General features: G+C 38.6%; 1 pseudogene; it reads right to left on the bottom strand.

The window, feature by feature from the left end:
* Positions 1 to 3,389: 3,389 nt before the first annotated feature.
* On the bottom strand, positions 3,390 to 4,420 carry LOC102390201 (annotated as a pseudogene).
* Between the last annotated feature and the right edge of the window lie 1,292 nt (positions 4,421 to 5,712).

Below are 5,712 nucleotides of genomic sequence, written 5' to 3'. Positions count from 1 at the left end.
AGATATCAAGGGAACATTTCACACAAGGATGGGCATGATAATGGGCAGAAATGGTAAGGACCTAACAGAAGCAGAAGATATTAAGAAGAGGTGGCAAGAATACACAGAACTATATATAAAAGGTCTTAATGACTGGGATTAACCACGATGGTGTGGTCAGTCACCTAGAGCTAGACATCCTGCAGTGAGAAGTCAACTGGGCCTTAGGAAGCATTACAAGGAACAAAGCTAGTGGAGGCAATGGAATTCCAGCTGAGCTATTTTAAATCCTTAAATATGATGCTGTGAATGTGCTGCACTCAATATGCCAGCAAATTTGGAAAACTTAGCAGTGGCTGCAGGACTGGAAAAGGTCAGTTTTCAAACCAATTCCAAAAAAGGGCAATGCCAGAGAATGTTCACCAGAGAATTGTACTACCATACAATTGTGTTCATTTAACATGCTAGTAAGGTTATGCTCAAAATCCTTCAAGCTAGGCTTAAACAATGAACTGAGAACTTCTGGATGTAAAAACTGGGCTTAGAAAAGGCAGAAGAACCAGAGATCAAATTGCCAAAATTTTTTGGATCATAGAGAAAGCAAGGAGAGTCCAGAAAAATATCGACTTCTCCTTCATTGATTTCATGAAAGCCTTTGACTGTATGGTTCAACAAACTGTGGGAAATTATTCAAGAGATGGGAATACCTTACCACCTTACCTGTCTCCTGAAAAACCTGTGTGCAGGACAAGAAGCAACAGTTAGAACCGGACATGGAAAAAAAGGACTGGTTCAAAATTGGGAAAGCAAAAAGACAAAGCTGTATATTGTTACTCTGCTTATTAAACTTATAATCAGAGTACATCTGAATGTACTGGCATGTGTACATCTGGCATGTGTAAACCTAGCATGTGAAATGCCAGAATGGATGAATTGCAAACTGGAATCAAGATTGCCAAAAAAATGTCAATAACCTCAGATATGCAAATAATACCACTCTAATGGCAGAAAGTAAAGAGGAACTACAGAGCCTGTGGATGAGGGCGAAAGAGAAGAGTGAAAAGCTGGCTTACAACTCAACATTCAGAAAACTAAAATCATGGCATCTGGTTCCACCACTTCAAGGCAAATAGAATAGGAAAAAAGCCGAAGCAGTGACAGATTTTATTTCTGGGGGTGGGGCTCCAAAATCACTGCTGACAGTAACTGCAGCCATGAAATTAAAAGATGCTTGCTCCTTGGAAGGAAAGCTATGATAAACCTAGACAGCATAATAAAAAGCAAAGACATCATTTTGCTGACAAAGGTTCATAGGGTCAAAGCTATGGTTTTCCACTAGTCGTGTATGGATGTGACAGTTGTACCATAAAGAAGGTTGAGCACCAAAGAACTGATGCTTTCCAATTGTGGTGCTGGAGAAGACTCTTGAGAGTTCCTTGGACAGCAAGGAGATTAAACCAGTCAAACCTAAAGGAAATCAACCCCGAATATTCATTGGAAGGAACTGATGTCAAAGCTGAAGCACCAATACTCTGGTCACTTGATGTGAAGTGAAAGTCGCTCAGTCGTGTCTGACTCTTTGCAACCTCATGGACTATAGAGTCGAGGTATTCTCTAGGTCAGAATACTGGAGTGGGTAGACCTTCCCTTCTCCAGGGGATCTTCCCAATCCAGGGATCGAACCCAGATCTCCCACATTGCAGGCAGATTCTTATCCAGCTGAGCCACACCTGATGACAAGAGCCAATTCATCGGAAAAAACCCAGATGCTAGGAGAGATTAAGGGCAGGAGGAGAAGGGGGTGACAGAGACAGAGGATGAGATGGTTAGATAGCATCATAGACTCAATGAACATGAATCTGAGCAAACTCTGGAAGATAGTGAAGGGCAGAAAAGGCTAGTATGCTGCAGTCCATGGGGTTGCAACAAGTCAAACATGACTTAGTGACTGAGCAACAACAAAGATTGTATTTTTGAAAGCAGTAAATCAAAATAAGTTGATGATTTTCACTGTCAGAACTGAAGAGTTGAGGGTAAACTAATGCTAAGCAGTCTAGGGTGCCTTTAAATCATTTGTTTCTTTAACCATCAAGTAAAGATGGGAGAGAGTTTCTCACAAGTACATTAAATCAGAAATAATACACCATCTCTGGAAAGGTTTACCAACTGAAAGCATTTGTTTAATAATAATCAGAAATGATATCCCTAATATATGATTGATTTACATTAAATGAGAAATTAGAGAAATAAACAAGGATATTTTGATATATATTCATCCCTGTCCCAATGATATGATTCTCTGATTTTTCAAACTTGATATCTGATTGCTACAAAATAAAATTAGAATAGAATCAAGAAATTTATTTTAAAAATTATTAAAAAATACAGAAATATACATTCTCTAGTCTTGGTACCAAAAACAAGTCTCCATGTCTGAAAAGTTGACTGGCTTCTATACAATGTGAATTGCTTAACTTGTTCAATTTCAAATTTGTGGGTTATATAAAATGCATTTATCAGCCTCTGTCATCTTTTTATATCCTTCATTTCAGTTCTGTATTTTTTAGAACATATCTGTAATTTGAGCTTTCATGTATATTAATCTTTGGAACAATGCAAAAGTGAACAAAACAGAAAGCTAATTTGACATAAAGTACAATAAAAAATGACAATGTTAAAAACTCGTGTGTGCTGTAAACATATGTTAACTGGTAAAATTTACAAAGTCAGCCAAAATTTTATGAGCAGACAATCACCAGGAAGTAGCCCACTCAACAAATACCTTTCCCAGGGCAAATAATTAAACAGATATTATAGTCAATACTTTTATCTCTGGGTTGATTTTACCTGACTCTGAGATCATATTTCTGGACTCACAAATCTGAACACCTGACAAGGCAGAGTCACTACTTTGCCCTCCCTGAGCCAGAATATCTCTAAGTATTCCCCAGCTACATTTACACTGTAATAGTAATTTTAAAAATATTTCAAAGGAATAAAGAGAAACTATAACCAGGAATTAAACTATTATAAAGTAATAAAAGGGAGGATTTAGAATAACAAAACATTGCAGTTTCTGTCTATACATTCTTTTACATTTTCTCAAGAATGTTACAAGGAAGGGATTAATAACTAGAGATGTACAGTGAAGATCAGAAAGAAGTAGCAAACCAAGATCAATGTTAAAATGTCACATTTCTGGCTCCAAGGTCATGCAGTTTCCATAACAACCAGGTTTCTATGTTATATTGACCAAAGAATGATGAAACTGAATTTAAGTCTTCAGGTCATATTGGAAGCATAATTTATTCTTTTACTTTACAAGATCTTGCATGTATATGATTACATTTTCTACCCAATGATGTGTTCACTGTGAATCTATATTCAATTCCTCCATCTAAAATGTGGGCTTACCCAGAAAATAAACTTACTGTTGAGGAATTCTCTCTCAAGACTTTGCCAGTGACAATGAGTTTGATGGCTTTTCGAAACCAAGGATAAAAGAAAGCATAAATCAAGGGGTTCATAGCTAGTAATAATAAGCAATCCAAACCAGTATTTCATAAACATATGTGGGAGTGATGAAACCTGGGAAGGCATCAATGATGGCATCCAGGAAGTAAGGCAGCCAGGAGACCAGAAACGCTAGCACTGCGACGCCCAGTGTTCTTGCAGCCTTTCTCTCCCTCTTGGCCACTCTGTCTTGGTAGCTGTTTGAGCATCGCCCAGTCTTACTCCTCAGATTCTCAATTTTTCTAGCCTGCCATTTAGCAATGAGGAAAATCTTGGAGTAAAGAACTATCATCACAAGGGTGGGGATGAAAAATAATAGAAAATTCACCAATACCCAACTCTGAATTACCGCAGTTTGACAGCCTCCCACACAGGTGAGAGCACTTACTAGATCCTCCAGTCCAGCTGCATTTGCTCCTGTGCCAAGAAGGGAAAAAGTATAAATAATGGGAAAGAGCCAAGAGAAGACAATACACATGCCAGAAACAGATACAGTAAACTTTGTTGGATAAACCAGGGGGTCAGTGATGGCAATGTACCTGTCCAGAGAGATAAAGCACAAGTGGTAGATGGAAGCATAACAGGATGAGCCTTCAAAACAAGAGTGGAGTTGACAATAACTCTCCCCAAAGTACCAGCAGCTCTCCACGGACCTCACTGTGCTGAAGGGCATCACAGTCACTCCCACCAAGAAGTCTGCACAGGCCAGGGAGGTGATCAAGAAATTGGCTGGAGAATGCAGCTGCTTGAAGTGCAGAATGGAAATCATTACCAAGAGGTTTCCAAATACAGTCAGCACAGCTCCAAAGATGAACACTGTGTATAGGATGAGGCGGGGACCTGGTGAGTAGGGGGTTTTCACACAGGATCCGTTCAGGTGCTCATAGCAGAGCTGCACAGCTGCAGCAGAAGGAGACGCACTGCTCATGATTCTCTGCTTTGCTACCTGGAAACCTGTCACCCTCTGTGGCCCAGGATGTCATTCCAGTTTTCAAAACGTCCTTAAAGAAAAGATAAATACAATGTCAGCACTTGCCAGTGTATTCTGTCTTTAATTCCTTGTAAGTGCAAATCTTCACTTGCATGTTTAGAAAGTGATTCATATCCTCATCTTGTAAAATGATCACTTCCAAATGAATAAGAAGTTAATTTTCAACATTACATAAAATGTTATTGATTTAAATTTTGAAAAATCTTCCCTAGTTTTTCATATTAAAGGAGAGGCTGTCTTCAAGAAGCTTTTACAGGATACATGTTCGAATGCCACATTTTATTAGCATTATTTTCCTAATTTATCAGAGCAATGATAATGACCCAAACACTCCCTCCCCTCAGGAATGTAACTAAACAATTTCAATCCCCAAAGCCCTTAAGATTGAATCCCCATAAGTTCAAGGTGCTTAGAAAGAAAAAACTAAATAACAATTATGTTTATGCTAAAATAAGTTTATGCCCTACTAATTTCCTGATGACACTTTAGCTTTGCATGGAACAGAATAGTGCCTATCCTTTAAAACCTTTGCGTGGAATTTGAAAGTCATATTATTTGCTATTATTAAATACTACCTTTTCACCTTTTTTAGAACCTTTTATGTATATGATTTTTGTGTTGAGTGTCACTAGAACTCTTTCAAATAAACTCTTTATCCCTACCAGTGTTGATTTGTGTTAAAAAAATAAATGTGTGGGCTCAGTTGCTCAGTCACTCAGTCGTGTCTGACTGTTTGTGACCGCATGGGTCATAGCCCACCAAGCTCCTCTGTCTTGCCTTTTCCAGGCCAGGACACTGGAGTGGGTTGCCATTTCCTTCACCAGGGGATCTTCCCAACCCAGGGATCTAATATGTGTGTTTTATGTCTCCTGTATTGGCAGTTGGATTCTTTACCACACCACACACTGAAAAGCTCCAAGAAGTTAAATAATCATATGTTAAATACTTGAAGGCTTCAGGTTTACTTTAAAAGTTCTGACCTGGGAAAGTGGGGTAGCAGAATACAAGGTGTTTGCCTCAGGGAACAACAAAGGAAGTGTAAGGACAAACAGAACATCGTTTCTGCTCCTGTTGTTGTTGGAGTTGTAGTGGGAGCAGCGTGGAAGATACTTAAAAAATAAAATATTGAAAGGACTTTTGGAATGTGGATATTCCTATGTTATACGCTGGATTATACCACTGACAAATTTCCTTTTTCTCTCAGCATTCCACAACAGATCTCACCTTAG

Source organism: Bubalus bubalis, chromosome 10 (assembly GCF_019923935.1).
Source record: "Bubalus bubalis isolate 160015118507 breed Murrah chromosome 10, NDDB_SH_1, whole genome shotgun sequence".
Taxonomy (NCBI): Eukaryota; Metazoa; Chordata; class Mammalia; order Artiodactyla; family Bovidae; genus Bubalus; species Bubalus bubalis.
Note: the sequence above shows the minus strand (reverse complement) of the source record. Positions and strands in the feature narration are given on the sequence as shown.